Raw genomic sequence first — 19,962 nt, forward strand, 5'->3', positions numbered from 1 at the left:
ATATACGTTTATAATACCTGGCTTAAACCTTTTCTATTATATCAATGGAATTTTATTCTGAATTGTAGTTGATTGTGTACATATATCTCTTCTATTCTACCATGGCCTTACTATGGGTGGAAACTGTATATAGAACAGAGTCACACCTTAAAAACTTTGTATGTAGTAGTCTTTACTTTCAACTTTTAATTAAATTCTATAAACCATTGAGCAGATCAATTGAGCATTTTTAAGAATTGATTCATCTTTATACTACATACATCTTTATACTACAAAATTATTAGAACAATTTTGTTTCATAGCTGGTAAAAGATTAGGAAAATGTTGCTATCTTTGTACATGTTTCCTGAAATCATTAAGTGTAGATAGAAATGGACTCTTCTATTATCTATAAACATTCTAAACAATTAAAATTTTGCAGTTATATGTATTCCACCTGTCTTCTGTGAAATTGTTGTAGGACATAAATAAAGACTGACAGAATTCAAACCATCACTTATTTTTTTCCATTCTTACATCCTTTCTACTGGCCATTTATCATTTAGAATTGCCTACTATGGGGGTGCCTGGGTGGCTCAGATGGTTAGGCATCTGCCTTCAGCTCAGGTCATGATCCCTCCATCATGGGATGGAGCCCTCCATCGGGATCCCTGCTCAGCGGGGAATCTGCTTCTCCCTCTCTCTCTGCTGTTCTCCCTGCTTGTGCTCTCTTGCTCTCTGTGTCAAATAAATAAATAAACTCTTTAAAAAAATAAGAAGAAAAAAAAATTGCTTACTATGTTCCAGGCACAATTCTAGATGCTAGAGATACAACTATAAACAAACACAGTTTTGGTTTAGGAAATGTATAAAGAAAACAAATATATACAATACAGTAGTAAATTAAGAGTTGTACAAAATGGTAATAGTGCTAATGCTATTTCTATATGATTGTTAGAATCTGGGCTAATGGCTTGCTTTGAGTTTAAACTTATATTTAAATCCTTACTTGTGTATCACTTCCGTTGCTTGTGCTAAATTTTGTTAGGGTTTGTATTTTAGATTCTAGATTATGTGGTGATGTATAAATATTAAATATAAATAGAATTTATTAAAATTAAATGTAATTTTTTGAAATAAATGTGTGATTCATGTTAAATAATATGTGAGCTCCTAGAAAAATTGTATGAATATCAAATTTTTAAATTTTTTTAAATTAAAGATTATTTTTTTATTTATTTGAGAGAGTGAGAGAGTACAGAGGGAGAGGAAGAGAGAGAAGAAGACTCCCTACTGAGCAGAGAGCCACATGTGGGGCTTAATTCCAGGACCTTGAGATCATGACCTAAGCTAAGCTGAAGGCAAATGCTTAACTGACTGAGCCACCCACGTGCCCCATGAGCATCAATTATTATTTTAATTTTAATTTTTTCAGCATTAGAGGATAATTTTTTTTTAAGATTTTATTTATTTATTTGACACAGAGAGAGAGAGATCACAAGCAGGCAGAGGGGCAGGCAGGCGGGGGTGGGATGGGGGGAACCGACTCCCTGCTGAGCAGAGAGCCCAAATCAGGGCTCAATGGGGGGCTTGATCCAGGACTCTGAGACCATGACCTTAGCCGAAGGCAGAGGCTTAGCCCACTGAGGCACCCAGGCACCCCAGAGGATAATTTTTAAAAGATTGATGAAAAGAGGTGCCCACGTGGCACTGTCGTCTAGGCATCTAGGCGTCAGACTCCTGATTTCGCTCAGGTCATAATCTCCAGGTTACAGAATCGAGTCTGGCATCTGCCTCTGTGCTCAGCATGGAATCTGCTTGGGGTTTCTTTCTACTCCCACAGCCCCAACCCCCAAATAAGTAAATAAATCTTAAAAAAAAAAAAAAAAGACTGATGAAAACCTTTAGATGTTAGTCACTTTTCATTTCTGTAACGTAAGTCTTTTTATATAGTATGCTTGAATGTAGGTGTACACATATACATACGTACATACACATATCATAACTAGATTAACAGTTTGTTTCCATTGGGTACCACTTAATTTTATGTGTTCATATTTTTTTTTTTTCAGTAGTTTGTATTCTTTTTCCAGTTCTATTGAGAGGTAACCTGTTTGCTAATTTTAAAACATCCATCTCAGCTATTTGGCTATAAACGTTCTCTGTGCTCTACCTAGCATAGCTTACTTTTTACTATAGCAAAATGTGTCTGTTGCTGCTGGGTCTACTCTGCGAATTGACCTAAGGTAAGCTACTTTCCCAACAGTCCTTGCTGTATGACTAGTAAATCATTGCCAGCTTCTCAGTCTTACCCACTGGCCCAGCTCATTAGATCAGAGGGAATGCTGGACAAGGGTTGCTTACCATTCACAGGCTAAACAGATATTTGTGACATGATTTGGTGTGACAGGCTCTGCTCAGGCAGAGATAGTGTTTTGGGGTAAAACAGATTCTCCTTAGGATTTTCAGTTTATTGATGTAAGGAAGTTGCTTAATGGTGCTAAGCACTGTAACTGAGAGGTCACATAGAGCTTACATTAGGGTAGTATTTACTGGCTGTCTGTATATGTAGAAGTTTTCTGGGAAGGAGAAGAGAAGAGTACTGATGGACAGAGGCAGACACTGTGTGTGGAATACCCACATGCATGTGTATGAAAGTTTGTATGTATGTAAGAAAAAGGCACATACCTGATAGAGTAACAGCACTTCTTGATGGTTTCCTAGGCCCTGAGAAGCCCAGTGTCCTCTTCACCCTCCTATAGACCTACCATGCTCATTCCCAACTCCGTGCATTTGCTTAAATTGGTCTCCCTACTTTTTGTTCTTTCCCCCCTCGGCCATCCTGAACATTGCCACCAGTTTAGCATTCCTTAAAATCTGCTCTGATCACGGTATTTATCTGGCCAAAAACCATTATGTTTCCCACACTACCTTCATAATAAAGTTTAAGTTCCTTATCATTATGGATATGGCCTTTCTCAACTGTGCCTTATAGGATATTTTTTGTCTGAAAGAACAAAGTGCATTTAATACATTTGGTATTTTAAAGATTTATTTATTCATTTATTTTAGAGAGTGGGGAGCAGAGGGAAAGAATCTGAGGCAGACTCCCTGTTGAGCACAGAGCCAGATGGAGGGCTTGATTCCATGACCCTGAGATCAGGACCTGAGCTGATATCAAGAGTCAGAGAGGCTTAACTGACTAGGCCACCTAGGTGACCCAGTACATTTGGTATTTTAATATCCCAGCTCTCAGTGAGAGTCAGTAGCTCTGTTCTTCTGGCCATTTGTCTCCAGGAATTTTACTGAGAGTATCCCCTGGACCAAAAGCCCCAGGATCATTTGTTGCAGAAGAAAACAGAAATGGTTCTGAGGATGAAATAAGAGCTGCTAGAGGCGTGTGTCTACATTTTGAATATAGATAGTAGTGCATTCTGGGCTTGTTCCCTGTGGAAGACTTTTCTGAGACCAGCCTCGTCAGTGCGGCTTCTTGCCCACTGATAGGCAGTCTGATGAAAGCTCTGTCTGCTGATTAACTGACAGTGTGCCAAACCGTCCAGTAACCTTCTCTTTGAGTTTTAAATTCTAAATGTTTTTATTGATCAGAAAGAAATAGCCCTTTAGAGACCATTTAATTTTTTTTTTTTTTTGCAAGTTTTGACCACCACAATGCCAAGGCAGTTGACTTAAAGTGTGGTTGGTTAAATTGGCATTCAATTGGGAACTTTCCAGAACTCCCATGTTTCATGAGTTAGCATCCAGTCTTATCCTCTATTTTGAAAAAGGGGAGAAGAGCGGCAACATATAACTTTTGGCAAGTGATCCTCCTCCTCCTAATGGCTCTTCTTTATCTAGAGATTTTCTCTTCTAAAGATTATCCATAAAAATCTTAGCCCTTTACTCGAGAATTCAGTGTATTTTACAGTTTTTTCCCATCTGTGTCCTATTCCTTCTCTCAAGGAATTCTTCAGCCAGACTAGCCTGTACATTCTCCTTCCTTCTCCCAGCAAGCCAGGCATATTTCTACCTCATTGTTTTTGCACATAATAATTGCCCAGCCTGAAATATCCTCTTTCCTATCTCTAGTTTGCAAGGCCTTGCTTAATATATACTTTCTCAAATCAGAATATTGGTAAGTCATTTATCAGCACTAATAACTACATTTTAAATAAATGGTCTACCTCTTCACTGGCAGAAGAAATCTGCACTATGAATTTATAGTAAGCTCTAGGTGACTGGGCATTTTGCAAATAAAATTTCAGGGGTATCACCCAAAAATGTAGTTTTTGGAATCTTTTGAAATAATAGATCCATCGAGGGGCGCCTGGGTGGCTCAGTGGATTAAGCCGCTGCCTTCGGCTCAGGTCATGATCTCAGTGTCCTGGGATCGAGCCCCACATCGGGCTCTTTGCTCAGCGGGAGCCTGCATCTCTCTCTCTCTCTGCCTGACTCTCCGCCTACTTGTGATTTCTCTCTCTGTCAAATAAATAAATAAAATCTTTAAAAAAAAAAATAATAGATCCATCGACACTAGGCCCACTTATCTACAAATAATGGCTAGAGCTGAGAAATAATTATCCTCCCCCCTTTTAAAAAGATTTTATTTATTTATTTGGCAGAGAGAGGGAGAGCACAAGCAGGGAAGCAGCAGGCAGAGGGAGAAGCAGGATCCCTGCTGAGTAAGGACCCCCCAATGTGGAACTTGATCCCAGGACCCTGGAATCATGACCTGAGCTGAATGCAGACCCTTAACCAGCTGAGCCACCAAGGCTGATTATGCCTTTAAATTCTACTTGTATTTGCCACCTCAGTCCCACCACCTCCTCAATCTGTCCCCATATTGCCCCAGCCTCCGTTGGTTCTCTTTTTGAACCTTCTGCATCATGGGCAACTGAATTTAAGCTGGTGGCTATAGAGATACCCAAGGAAAATGAAAGATTAATTTTCCAAGGAAAAAAGAAATTATCAAAGTCCTTGTTGGCCCGTGTTTTAACATCTAAGAGAGGTAACTTCATATTTACCTCCTATCTTGTAATTGTTAATAATCAGCAAGAATAACTCATAAAGTAAGGATATTTAATCATGGGTTAGGATGCCAGGAAATGAAATACCTTTAAGAAAGTAATTTTTGTTATCTTGTCTCAGAGGAGGGAGAAATCACTAAGAAGGGCTGTCTGAGCCCTGACATCTTTTTTAGGACCCATTTCCTCCACAGGGTGAGCCCTTTGGAATAACAGAATGGGAGCGAAGATTTCAAAACAGCTAATATAGAAGCAGGAATTCGTATTGTTCCCAAATGTAGTTATTCCTGTCTCATTTCTGATCTGAGTCTTCCTATAAATATTTTGATTCGGCAGTAATAGTTAGTAATTGTCCAATGTTTTAAATATTTTCAAGTTCTTCTTTTATAGTGTCTCATTTAAATTCTAAAAAGCCCTACAAAGTGAGATAGAATAGATGAAGAAAGTCAGACTCTAGGAGTTTAAGTAAATTACACAAGTTCATGTGAATATTATATGATGGAAGTAGATCCCACATCTTCAGATTTCTTGCCTTGTGTTTGTAATTTTATACTGTCCCAGTCTTCATTATCATCCTCTGAATGATCTCATCCTGCTTTTGTATGTGCTACCAAATGACAGAGGCAATGACGCTAAGCCCATAAGAAGGAGACAATAATGTACGAATTGAATTTTGAAACTGGGTCAACCTCTGTCTGTAATTTATTCAGTATTCTATAACTCTTTGAATAAACTACCTGCAAGGTGACTAAAGTTTATTCATTATGCCAAAAGTTTTGTTCTACATCTTCACTGCAGATAAAAAATAACTGATCTTTATGACCTACTGAAATTGTTTTAATTTATCATCTTTTTTGTGTTTAAAATGTGAGCTTCTTAAGGGTAAGAACTCTTGGTTTGTTTGCCACTGAACCCTCAGTATTTCAAATTATATACCTGGCCAGTATAATACACTCAATTAAGTATTTGATACCTAATTTGCTGATTTAGTGTTTAATGATCCTCCATGGAGGACCTGCTGTTCCAAATCAAATGTTTGTTGCTTTCTGACATTCCCTTTCTCCCTTAGGTTCAGTAGGGGTGGTCAGTCCTGTGAAGGAGTGTGAACATTGACCTAGAGCTGCTTGGAGTTGAAACAATTACCTTTATGTGGTAGAAGTCTCTGAGTCACATGGCAAATCAGTTTAATCTTTGTATACCTTTTTCTGTCAGTGCTGCTTACCCTTTAGCCCTTTGTAGCCATCAGTACTTTCAAGTCCCTTTAGCATAGAGGTGTCGTGTGTTCGGGTCAGTCTATACCATGAAGTGGGAGAAGTTGGAAAGCGTTGCTTTTTAGATTGTAGTCAGATTTTAAGATTCTAGACTTCCATAAGAAGTTTTCTACGTGGTAAGAGTTCTGTGTTAATGTAGTTGAGAGAAATACACAGACGTGTTTGAACCAGTGCATCTACAAGCCTGCTATATCCAAGAACAGAGAGCACACAGAAGTCCAGATTCTAAAAGGTTAAGAAGGGCTTACTGTTTAGTCCCCAAATTTTGCCAGTTTCTACATGGTTGAACCTGGCCTTTTCTGATTCCTAGTATTCGAATCCATTGGGTGGTCTTGTTGAATAAAAACCTCTGTTACGAAGGGAAAACAGGGCAAAGAGCATGCCTGATCCTTGCAGGGAGAGAAAGACTTTTGAAAGAGCGCAAAGCTCTCAGGATGTTAAGTAACACTGTAAAAACTTGCAGGAGCTGATTTACTGTTTGGGGCTTGTCATAGCCTGAAGCAGTTGGTGCTGTTCCCCAATACAAGAAATTTTTTGTTTCTCTAGGACATTGTCAGGCCCCAGGAGTCTTTCACATGACTGTTTGTCACTATTAAGAGCCAAGGGCCTGTTTTGAAGAAAACAGAGCTGGTAGTTCAAGTATTTAGCAGAACTCCTTATTATTGTCAGAGGACAGGATGTGTGTGACAGATGGAAAGAGAAACTAATATTTATTGAGAGTCTGTTTCACACTAGACACAGTGGTGGATGCTTGCTTGTGTGCCATCTTATTTAGTCTTTACAGCAGTCATATGAGATAGGTATTATTTTTTCATTGTCTAGATTTGGAAACCACAGCTTCAAAAAACTTGAATGACTTTCCTAAGATCACACAGCTAATAACTGAGCTAGATCTAAATACAAATTGTCTAACTCTCATACCAATCATTTTCCCCCCATAATACTTCTTTGGGTTGCATGGGTAATAATAGAGAGAGCTCACTTCCTGATTTTCCTATATAGGGAGAGGGAAACAGTATAAAATGGCAGAATTTACATGCATTTACATATTCCTTTCTAAACCTAACCTTCAAAATGTTTTAAATATAGTGAGCTTTTAAACATAATACTGACATCTCATGAGTGATGCAGTAGATGAGAGGAGAAGTGGTTTTCTCCTCAAATTAAAGGTGATTGCAAAAGTATATGTGATTTTTTTGAAATTTCCAATAGAGTTATTATGTCCTAAGGAAAAGAGGCTACTAATGACTTACAGGGTATATAGCATCTTCAATGTCATATGTTTAGATTTAAGCTCTAGTTGAGAAGTCCCCTTTTTTTAAGCAGTTTTATTTTTAATCTAAGTATTTCTTGAAGGCTGACTCGGACTCGGGGTCTCTGTCCTATAAATGACAGAATTATTGGAAGTTCTTTCTTAATGCTCACATTATAGAATTTTTACTTTTCATTAATGAAGATAAAATAAAGGCTTTGCATTAGAATTTTCTTTTCTCTTTGTCAGAGTATAGATGCAAACTCTCATTCAGCACAGTGATGAGAGTATAATTTTCTCTTTGCCTTGCTGGAGGCCCCTTCTCACCGTTTGAAATGTGGGACGCAGGAATTTTCTTGTTTGTTTCATTTTATTTTCTTTACCCTCAGGGATCATTTGACTTTCATTTGAAGTTCTAATTGGTGGAAAAGGGTAAAACAGAAAAATGCTGGAACATTGGAGTTAATAACATAGAAAAACCCAAGTTAAATTAGATTCCAAATCTCCAAAGTGAGTTAGTACTTCTATACTTAGAACTGGTGCAGTTGTTATAATCCTTTTTGGTTTTGTTTTGTTTTAACCTGTGGCATACAGTACTGAATTAGCATAAATAGAATAATTTTATTGGTGTTTTCTAAGAGAAGGTATGGAGGATGAGATTATCATACTAAAACAGTAGATTGAAAATGCTGTACACACTAGCTCCCTTGCCCGTCCAAAGGGGCAAGGGATTTATGGAAATGAATTGTGGACGTCCTCATTTTTTTCAGTGTTGTTGCTGAATATTAAAATAAACTCTCAATTTGACTTTAAGAAAATTGCTTGACTTGGGTATTCCCTCTTCTTTCTTTGGAGTGACAGGAAGGACAGAGTTTGCTCCTGACTCAGATTTTAGTCAGAGTACTCCTTATCAGTCCCCTAAACTAGTTCATGTTCTTGGCAGCCCTGTCCTGGAGTCTTCATGTTCAGTGCCTTTGTCATACTCTTCCACTCCGCTCCACTGGCCCGCGTCCTGGTCTCGGCAGGAAGGAATGTGCTCTGTGTAGTACTTCTGGTGTTCTTCTCCTAGCCAGTGCCTGTGTACTTCCTGGGCTAGGACAGGCAGCAGCAAGATATCTGGAGGCAACCTCTAGGAGCATCCAAACAGCTGAGATGCTGCTGCCAGTTTTAGGCTGGCACTGAAGTACCTTAGCCAGACTAGATTACTATAGACAGAATGGTCAGAGTATAATACTTTTTGTCTTTGAGAAAGTAAATAGAGATGCTGCTTAATCAATTTTATTTCATTGTTGCTAGGTGTAAGATAATGTGGTAAAATCAAGAGAGGTATAAAATAGTTTTACACCCACCCCAAAACTGTGTTAAATTGCTTTAGATGCATTATCTCATTAAAAATCTTCACAACAGTCTTACCGTTTAAATCCGTTAAAATCACTATTTTACAGAATAGAAAGCTTTAAACTAGCCAGCCACACAGCTAGAAAGTGGTTATTGATTTACATTTGCATTTAAGTTTGTATGACTTCAAAGACCATGTCCACTAATTGTTGGGGGTAGGTTCTTAGTAAGTAGATTGACATTCCCTCATACATGGAATCTCATCATGAGGAAACATCAGACAAACCCAAATTGACCTTCTGTAAAATAGCTTATACTTTTCAAAAATGCCAGCATCAAGAAACACAAGAAAGGCTGACTGAGAAGTTATTCCAGCTTAAAGGAGACTAAAGATGCATGACATCTAAATATAGTCAGTGTGTGATTGTGAATTTGATTTGGGAAGAGGGAAAAAAAACCCCAACTTTATAAAGGGCACCACTGGGGCATTTGCTAAAAGATAGTAGCATTTATCATCATCATATAACCATGGTTATGTAAGAAAATGCCCTTGTGATTTTTCTTTAAAGATTTTATTTTATTTACTTATTTATTTTGGAGAGAGCCAGCATGAGCTGGGGGAGGGACAGAAAGGGAGGTAGGGAGGGAGAGAATCTCAGGCAGACTGCACACTGAGCACAGAGCCCCCATGTGGTGCTTGATCTGACCCTGAGATCATGACCTGAGCCAAAACCAAGTCAGACCCTTAACTGATTGAGCTACCTAGGTGCCCTGAAAATGCCCTTGTCTTTAGGAAGTATGCACTAAAGTTTTAGGAATGAAAGAGGTGGTATCCTCTACTTTAACATCCTCTACATCCTTGTGAGAGAGACAGAATGACAAAGTGAATGTGGCAAGTTGAACAAATGGTGAATTGGGGAAAGGAGTGTAAGAGAGTCATATTTTTGCCAAATTTGTGTACACTTGAAATGCCTTGTGATACAGGAAATAAAGACAAAAGAAAAAATTAAGTTTCCTTACTGCCTACAGCCCATTGACGACAAGTCTTTAAAATAGGTAGAGTGACCATCCTCTGGGAGCTCAGCTGCCTCCATGTTGATCCTATGCTTGAGGCAAAAGGCAATCTTAGCTTAACATTATCCCAACCTCCAGGATCCTGTAAGTCTTCTTTAACATATAAAAATTCCTTTGGAAACTCTCTTTATCTCTACCCCACAAGATACATGTTAGCAACCAGCCTTCAAGCGTATGGTCCACTGATAGACATCTGAAAGGTCTCATGACTGAGGATTTCTGTACAGTAATAAATGATCTTTTCCTAACAATACCTAGCCCCTTCAAGGTCCTGGAAACCTCGCCTTCAAAATTCCTTAGGGACTTACGCTGTTCCTAGCCTCCTCCCAACTTGAAAGCATATAATCAGTCATCCATCACAAGCCTAGTATAGCTCTTTCTGCCTGTAGGTCCTGTCCCCATGCTTTAACAAAACCATCTCTTTGTACTGAAGGCATCTCAGGAATTCCTTCTTGACTGTTGCTTAAAACCCCAGCATTTCTACATCACCTTACATTTTACAAAGGAAGCTAAAATGCTTCAGAAACCAGGAATCCCAATAAAGGCATCACAGCCAGCGATTAGGTACCATATTCTTCTCTATTTATGTTTCCTTTGTTGGCCAAAAACTTGGCAAACCAAGTTGAGGAAATAAACGTGGACTGTTATTTCATTGAGGAAATATATGTCATACTGTCAAAATGTTTTTCTTATACTTCCATTGGGGACATACCTTACTTTTCTTCAAAATAGTTATTGCTCTTTTTTTTTAAATTAACATATAATGTATTATTTGTTTGAGGGGTACAGGTAGTTATTTGCTCTTAACTAATATTTTTGTACAATTTCTTTTGACCTCTGATAGTTCATATTTCTGTTTTGTTTAGATATAATCTTAGATAGAGTGGAAAATATATTCTCTCTAATGAAAGGATAGACTGCAAAGTAGAGTAAGCATTATTTGCTTTTATAAATCATTTATGTTTGTTTATTTTTATTTATAACAGTGTATATGCTGCCTACACTATCTTTCTGTTTTAGGTGATAATCATCAAGCCTTGATTATGCATGAGTGAACTATGCTATTTGGGGCATTTTATCAAGGGCTCTTTTAACCTTCACACCACCCAGTCCTAGTTACTCTTGGCTTGGCCAGAGAATAGCTATCGGCCAAATATGAAGGATGTTAAAAATTTGAATTCATAATTGGATTACTTATATTTTTTCACTCTTTTTTTAAAAACGTAAGATATAATTGACATGTTTCAGAGGTATAACATGAAATGATCATATTTATCTTTTTGCATTCCATAATCTATGTATGTTGGCGTGACTTTTTTTTCAAGATGAATAATACGGTGTTCTTGGGTTAGCAAGGCAGAAAGGAGAATTCCTTCTGATTATAGATGGAAAGAACATCAAGTTTAAACAGGAGTTTTGTTCCTACTATGATTTGGGAGCAATCTTAAGAAGTTCACACAGGGGCGTCAGGGTGGCTCCGTCAGTAAAGCAACCTACTTGATCTCAGCTCAGGTCTTGATCTCAGGATCCTGAGTTCAAGACCTGCATTGCCCAGCATTCAGCCCACTTAAAAAAAAAAAAAAAAGTTCCACGTATTAGTCAGTTGACTAAGGTAAACATTGCTTCTGCCTTTCCTGTTGATGGGGAGGTGTAGCTGTATGTAAAACTGAATGCCCTCCCCTCCCACAACCTTCTCCTCACAGAAAGAGGGGGAATAAAAACTTAGTCTCTTTGTAATATGATTCTCTTCCCAGATCTCATGCATATATTAATTCAACTATGCTGCCATCCCATTACACTAGCAATCTTCCATGGTGGCTAGGATGTGCACATTTTCTATCCAGATGTTTTTACAGGCCATTTTAGATTGATTTTGGGCTATCATGCAGTCAACACTCAGGTTTCCTTTGAGTCTTTATTAAAGTTAACTGAATCCCAGAATAACCTTCACATGCAGGTACTTAGTGACTATTAATGATGGTGTTTATCCTATATACAAATGTGAGTCAGGATTGCAAAATGGTTAAGTGCTCAGACTCTGAAGCCAGACAGACCTGGGTTTAAAACCGGCTCTGCCACTTGCTCCTCACGTGGCTGCAATAAACAAGTTTTTCATCTTTCCTTACTTTCCTCATCTGTAAAATGGGATAAAATTATCCTTACCAACATGAAATGATGCAAGTTAAGCACTTAGTATGCAGTGAATGACATTTTGTATATGTTCAATATATGTTAGCCACTGATAGTTATCATTGCTATTATCATTAGTATAATTTCTGTAACCCCCTGAATTTGCTAATGTTTTCAGATTTGTTGCACTTTTCTTGAAATTTCCCCTACTCCTGTCTTCCAGGCTAATTTCTTTTCCGTTGTGGCATTTCACTTTTTGGCATTTCGTTTTTCCCCAGAGTCCAGAGGTGATCCTCTCAATCTCCTCAAACTTTTCTATTTCCTCTACTGTTTCCAGAGTCTACTGAATAAATGGTGACCAAGTAAGAAAATCTATTTCTATGCCAGTTAGGACCTGACTGCCTGTTCTGTCTTTTGCAGAGGGCTGAACTCCAATCTCTAGTTTTTAGAACTCTGGGCAATTTTAAGAAAATGAGGCCTTTCTTTCTTTTCCTCCACAGATTGGACCAGAAGTATATCAAAGCCCATAAAATCCATTGCATCATATGATGAAGTCTTTTGCTGGATATAGCTGTAAAGATCTGGATCAGATAGATAAGATCTGTCTTCACTTCCATAGTTCTTCCACGTACCTTAACTCTGGCTTGGTTTCTTCCTAGTTAATAGGACTGCTCTAAGGATCAGATGAGGTCATTCATACAAAAGGGCTTTCTAAACTGTAAAGCACTGTGTTAGTGTGAGGGATGATTGTTGTATATGAACAAAGGCCCCAGCAACCTAAGTGATGTCAGAATGCAACCCTAGGTAATAAAGATGCAATCTCCTCTCTTCCTGCCACTTCAGAAGTTTGCAGTAAATTATTTGAGCTAAAAAGGCTAGTGACTAACTTCATGCACTGACTGCAAATCCTTTCTTCTTCTCTCATCCCCATATTCTCTCACGGAATGGTGTGCCAGATTCTGAGTCAGTCTTCAGGCCTGGACTTTGGGACACGGCATGGCAGGCAAAGTATTTCATAGGATCTGGGAATGAGGATTAGCAAAGATTTCTTTTGTACCATTTTCCAATCCCCCTCCTGGCAGCTTTTATCCTGTCAGCCCCCACAGATTAAATCACATTTCAAAATTGAGTTCAGTGAGGATGAAGCCAGATGAGGCTTCTGCCAAACTAGGCTGGCAGACCTGAGTAAGCAGCAGATAGCGAGTGTGCATGTATGTGTGTGTGTTTCTGGAATATTATAAATTTCTTTCTGTATAATAAGAACAGCAAGCCTAGAATTATGTGTGAGATCATCATCATTATCATCAACCAAAAACACATAATGCTTGGTAAATGCGACCCTCCAAGCTGTTGTGATTATTATGGGCTGAATTGTGTCCCCTGCCAATTCATATTAAAGTCCCAACCCCCAAAGCCTTAGAATGTAACTGTATTTGGAGTTCGTTGGAAACCCAACAAAATTAATTACCTTTCCCCCACAAACTTGACAAAAATAAAAAAATGTTTCCAAAACTTTTTCTCCCCAAATCAGCATTTTCTGAATCTGAAAGCTCTCCCACCCTTAGTCATTTCATCCTTTACCCTCTTTACATAGTTTTGCTTTCTAAAGAGAAGAGTAAAGGGAGATGCTTACTTTTTAACTATGCCTATTTCTGTATAATTGTGCTGTCATGAATGACTTAAAAGAAACCACATTGAGACAGCTAGGACATAGATGGTGCTGTTGGCAGAGCAAGTTGATGATGCCTCTGGCTGGAGAAAATCTGCAGTCCCAGAATCGGTTTGATTAGTTTTACTTCTGTTTTCCTCCCTTGCCCAAGAGTTTGTCATTCATTGCTGTACTCTGGTCTTTTTAATGGGTAGGTATATTAAGGTGTTTCCCCCATCTTAATCTGTAGATTATCAAGAACCCCTTAAAAAACAAGTGCCATTACATACTTTGTTTCTGCCTGCCTAATGATATTACCTAAACAAGCAGCTCGGGTTGAGTTTTGTTTTGTTTTTAATCTTTTTTATTCCTTTCATGTAAATATATTTCAGTTTGTCAGAGTTGCTCTGGAATGTATCTCATTAGGAATGATGAGGGAGCCCCAGTTCGAACTTCAAATTAATATTAGCAACACTTTCTTTCTCGTGTGTTAAGAGTTTTGTCAATTTGTTTTCTCTAAGATTTAAGTGAAATTTCTTTTTTTTTTAAGATATTATTTATTTATTTGACAGAGAGAGAAATCACAAGTAGACAGAAAGAGAGGGAAGCAGGCACCCTGGCGAGCAGAGAGCCCTGTGTGGGGCTCAATCCTAGGACCCTGAGATCATGACCTGAGCCAAAGGCAGAGGCTTAACCCACTGAGCCAACCAGGCTGCCCTTATGTGAAATTTCTTTATGCTTCAGTATGATTTGCATTTTCACTTGTTTACCAGTTGTTCCTCAGGTTCTTTGTCCATTGTCACTTGGGAACTAGTTCTACTTAGCCAAAAGCCAGTGTGACTTCTTGCAAATCAAACCAGAGCACCTAAAAATAGTCTTTTTATCCAAGTATTTTTTCACCGAAAGTTTTTCAAAATACAGAAAATCTTAAAAACTAAACATTAAATCCTGCCAAATATAAAAAAAGTTATAAAGTGAACTGGAACACAATGTTTTGAAAAAGGTAGAAATCAGCCAATGATCTCATTGTATTGAGCTTTTAGTGTTTATATAACTCAGTTTCATTTTATTTCCTTTTGTTGTATGCTCTAAAAATAGTCTTTGTAAATGCTTAAGTCCTGGTGCTTATGTAAATCAGTACAAAATCATATATCTTTTTTTTTTAAGATTTTATTTATTTATTTGACAGACAGAGAACACAAGTAGGCGGAGAGGCAGACAGAGAGAAAGAGAGAGGAGGAAGCAGGCTTCGTGCTGAGCAGAGAGCCCGATGCGGGGCTCGATCCCAGGACCCTGAGATCATGACCTGGGCAGAAGGCAGAGGCTTTTACCCACTGAGCCATTCAGGTGCCCCTCAAATCATATATCTTTAATTATTTCCCATTCTACACTGTTAAATATACAGTAGTTGGCCTTGAAAATGTCTGAATTCAGAATCAGTTGTGGGTATTAGCGAGCAGTGGATTGAATCAAAGAGATAGGAATTCTGGCCTAGTCTGGCGCTAGTCTCCAGGTTTCTTGTTTTTTTCTAGTGGTAAAATGAAGATCAATGGTACTATTACCTTTCATTATATCCACTGACCTGTAATGGGAAGCAGAATATGTCAGACTGCTTTGAAATCTCTAAAGGAAAAAGAATAGTGATAGTCCTGGGTTAGCAGTACATAATTCAGCCAAGGACAGAACCACTCATTCTTGCAAGGTCTGACTATTTTCTCCCTTCCAGAAACAAGTCAGGGTTGTTTGGGCTGAAATACATGTTCCCTTTGACAACATATTGGCAGGACAGGCATGTATAGTTTCCTCCTAAAGCATGGCTCTAGACTTTTTCCAGCTAAGAAATCTTAAACCAAAAGAATTGCGGGGTCCTGTTCTTGACACTTTTGGTCTTTTTAGAAATTCAAATAACTTTGAATGGACAGTGTTCTTAGAATCTCATTGCCTTGTTGGTTCACAGGCCCTGAGCCTGCAGATAAAAGAGAAAGCAGAGCAGCAGAAGGATGTGTATGTGTTTATGTGTGTATAAATTCAACTTTGGTTCATTGAGGATTACCTTACTAATGCCCCCTTTATAAAATTCCCTAGGTTTTCTTGGTGCTTAGCAACCTTGGTGATCAAACGATTAGAAAGACATTAGAGAATATGGGTCAGGGACCTGAGTAGTTTAAGATGCCACATCTATGGATCTAAGTATCTGATGTGGGTTACTGAGTAAAGAGAAGGGTTTGCCTTTGGTATTTTCCTAGTTCTTTTGTGTTTTGTGTCCTACCTATATACACCCCACCCCACCCTCCTCTCTGAAATGCCAGGCATCCTGAGTTTAAAGGCAGGCTACTTGGATTCATTCTTCCTGGAAGAAAGTAAATTTTATGATTTAAGTAATAGAAAGGTGTTAATGACTTTTTGTATTACCTCTCCTTGAGAGTGTTTATGTTCTAAAGACATTATCTGGGCTGAGAACAGTTGTCCTACTAAAGGAAGGGACATATCTGGAAATAAGATCTTTCTGAGGTGAATAGACATTTTTCAAAGAAGACATACAGATGGCCAACAGACGCATGAAAAGATACTCAACATCAATAGTCATCAGGAAAATGCAAATCAGAACCACAATGAGCTATCATTTCACACCTGTCAGAATGGCTAAAATAAAAAAGGCAAGAAGGGGATCTGGCTGTCTTAGTAGAGCATGGGACTCTTAATCTCAGGGTCATGAGTTAGGCCCCCACATTGGGCATGGAGCCTCCTTTAAAATAAACAAACAGGGGTGCCTCGGTGGCTCAGTTGGTTAAGTGACTGCCTTCAGCTCAGGTCATGATCCTGGAGTCCCAGGATTGAGTCCCGTGTCAGGCTCCCTGCTCGGCAGGGAGTCAGCTTCTCCGCTGACCTCTCTCCTTTCATGCTGTCTCTCTCTCTCTCTCTCAAATAAATATATAAAATCTAAAAAAAAATTTTTTTTAATAAAGAAACAAAATTAAAAAGAAATAAGTGTTGGCAAGGATCTGGAGAAAGAGGAACCCATGTACACTGTTGATGGGAATGTAAATTGGTATGACCACTATGGAAAACAGTATGGAGCTTCCTGAAGAAATTAAAAATAATTTAATAATACCATATGACCCAGTATTTCCACTTCTGGATATTTACCAAAAGAAAATGAAAGCACTAATTCGTAAAGATCTATGCACTCCTATGTTTATTGCAGGATTATTTGCAATAAGCCAAGATTTGTAAGCAACCTAAGTATCTATAAATAGATGAATGGATAAAGAAGATGACAGACACCTGATATATATACATCAAATACTACTCAGCCATAAAAAAGAATGAAATCTTGCCATTTGCCATTTGTGATAATGTGGATCAACATATAGAGAGTATTATGCTAAATTAATTAAGTCAAAGAAGACAAATACTGTATGATTTCAATATATGTGGAATCTGAAAAAAAGCAGAAACAGTCATAAATATAGAGAACAAACTGGTGTTTGCTGGGATGATGGGGATAGGCAAAATAAGTGAAGGGAATTAGGAGGTACAGACTTAAAGCTATAAAGTCAGCAGTCATGGGATGTAAAGTACTGCATAGGGAATATAGTCAATGATACTATAATAACATTGTATGGTGTTTGATGGTGAGCATTTCTTAATGTATATAAATGTTAAATTAAAGTAGTATACACCTGAAACGTGTATTACTGTATGTCAGCCATACTTCAATTTAAAAATAAATAAATTGGGCAAATAGATCTTTCTGTCTTAAATTGTACTATATGGGTATGGTTTTCAAAAGTTGTCAAGTTCTAATCTCCTTGTCTATAGAACTTTTTATGGAGCTGCTATGATTTAGTCAGATTAACCAGTTTAAATTTCACTTCATTTTTCCATCTTGTGGAAATAGTTAAAAGATGGACCAAAACAAGGAGGAAGAAGTAAAGTAGCAGAGACCCAGATAATAGGTCTCTGAATGTTTAAGATCTGAAATATAAGATCTATTTATGTTCGAAAGAGCACAGCAAAGCAGACTCCATGTGGAGCCTGACATGGGGCTCGATCTCATGACCCTGAGATTACAACCCGAGTTGAAATCACGAGTCTGACACTTAGCCACCTGTGCCACCCAGGCACTCCTGAAATTATTATATTTTAAAATGTTGTCACTTTATAGAAAACCTGTGTATAGAAAGTTAAAGTTAAGAGGTGCCTTACATGTAACTTCAGTCCATGGTAAATCTGCAACTTCCTTTATACTCAATGTCTCTTTTCTCCCTTGAGTTGCGAGTTAGAAATGAAAAGTTCCCATGTTCTTTCTTTCTTTCTTTTTTTTTTTTTTAAAGATTTTATTTATTTATTTATTTGTCAGAGCCAGCACAAGCAGGCAGAGTGGCAGGCAGAGGCAGGGAGAGAAGCAGGCTCCCCGCTGGACAAGGAGCCCGATGTGGGACTCGATCCCAGGACTCTGGGATCATGACCTGAGCTGAAAGCAGCAGCTTAACCAACTGAGCCACCCAGGCGTCCCCATATTTTCTTAATATGATAAGAATTAATGGGAGTTGTCAGGTTTTCCTCACAAAAGTCCTTTGAAATACCTGAATGACAACTCCGGAAAACTCAGTAATTATTGTCCAGTGATGGTTAATGCTTCTATAATACACTGGTAATACTCTGTCCTCTTCTAGGAGATTGTGGGAATATGGATAAGCACTTCCTCTAGAAGCTGCCCTGGCATGGAAAGCACCTGGTATGTGCTGAGGCAGTGTGCCATTTCACTTATTAGAGTGGATTCTTGGTTCTTGAAGACCCTTTCTTAGTCCCATTAGCTTAGTCCCATTGCGTATTATGTATTAGGGACACGTTATTGAGTTTTGGTGCTCTGAGTTTCTGGTGCTCTTTTTAGTTGCTCTGTCATTAAATTTCAGTCTTAGCCTCACAAAGAGTCTAATTTTCATCTTTTTTCATCCCCAGTAGGATGATTTGCTTTGTGATTTTTTTTTTCCATTTTGAAAATTGTGTTAGCAAGCCCTTTACACAGTAGCTGTAGAACTCGTCAGCTTTTGTATTTGAAATGAGGATTTGCTCAGGACAAAAATGGTCTGAGTAGGGACCATTGTTTGTAATATGTATTGCTAACAATTTTTGTTTAAAATAAAAGGATTATAGGGTGCCTGGGTGGCCCAGTGAATTAATCATCTGACCCTTGATTTTAGCTCAGGCCATGATTTCAGGGTCCTGCGTCACACTCTGTGCCCAGCCCAGAATTTGCGGGTCCCTCTCCCTCTGCTCCTCCCACCATGCTTTCTCATTCTTTCTCTCTCTCTCTCTCAAATAAATAAAAAACAAAATCTTTTTAAATTTTGTAAAAATTAAAAATAAAAAATTATAAACTACAAACTTTAAAAAGAGATTATGAATCACAAATTTTGTTTTTTGAAGTACTGTTTTAAGGTGCAGCGTAAACTATCCATTACTTTAGATATAGGGTATAAGAGCAGGTTGTAGAGATGAACCCATGTTTCTGAAATCAAGATCCTTGATGCCAATTCTTTTTTTTTTTTTTTTTAATTTATTTGACAGACAGAGGTCACAAGTAGGCAGAGAGGCAGGCAGAGAGAGAGGAAGGAAAGCAGGCTCCCTGCTGAGCAGAGAGCCCGATGCGGGGCTCGATCCCAGGAGCGAGGCTTTAACCCACTGAGCCACCCAGGCGCCCCCCCTTGATGCAAATTCTTAATGAAATATGATCTTCCACGGTTGTTGTTGCTGCTGTTGTTGCTGTTGTTGTTATTCTTCCTTAATATCAAAGTGCTGCTGTACAGAATTTCAATACAATGATAGTGGGTTAGGCCGCTGCCTTCGGCTCAGGTCATGATCTCGGGGTCCTGGGATCGAGTCCCGCATTGGGCTCTCTGCTCAGCAGGGAGCCTGCTTCCTCCTCTCTCTCTGCCTGCCTCTCTGCCTACTTGTGATCTCTCTCTGTCAAATAAATAAATAAAATCTTTAAAAAAAAAAAAAAAAAAACAATGATAGTAGAAGAAAACCAGATATTGGTTTCGGATAATAAGCATTTGGAGGTCAGCCTTCCTATCAATTTAGGCATGATGAAAATCCTCGCTCTGCTAATCTTTGGAGTTTGTGTTCAGTGATATGTACTTCCGCATTCTGAAGAGACTCATCTTTATGTTTATACTGAAAACAGTGATTGAGGCCAGAAAGTAAAGTAGGAAATGAAGAAACAATACCTGCACATAGTAC

The 19,962-nt window shown here is 38.4% G+C and overlaps 1 protein-coding gene across 3 annotated transcripts in view; it reads left to right on the top strand.

Moving 5' to 3' along the window:
- Positions 1-19,962, top strand: part of COMMD1 (copper metabolism domain containing 1) — a 210,302-nt gene that overhangs the window by 180,426 nt on the left and 9,914 nt on the right. Inside the window, exon 3 of one of the 3 annotated variants that reach the window (XR_004288107.1) lies at positions 12,566-13,924. The exons of the other annotated variants lie outside the window; for them this stretch is intronic. The gene's annotated coding sequence lies outside the window, so the exon portion shown is untranslated. The remainder of the gene's footprint in view (positions 1-12,565; positions 13,925-19,962) is intronic. 3 annotated transcript variants of the gene reach the window in all.

Source organism: Mustela erminea, chromosome 7, assembly GCF_009829155.1.
Source record: "Mustela erminea isolate mMusErm1 chromosome 7, mMusErm1.Pri, whole genome shotgun sequence".
NCBI classification, from domain to species: domain Eukaryota; kingdom Metazoa; phylum Chordata; class Mammalia; order Carnivora; family Mustelidae; genus Mustela; species Mustela erminea.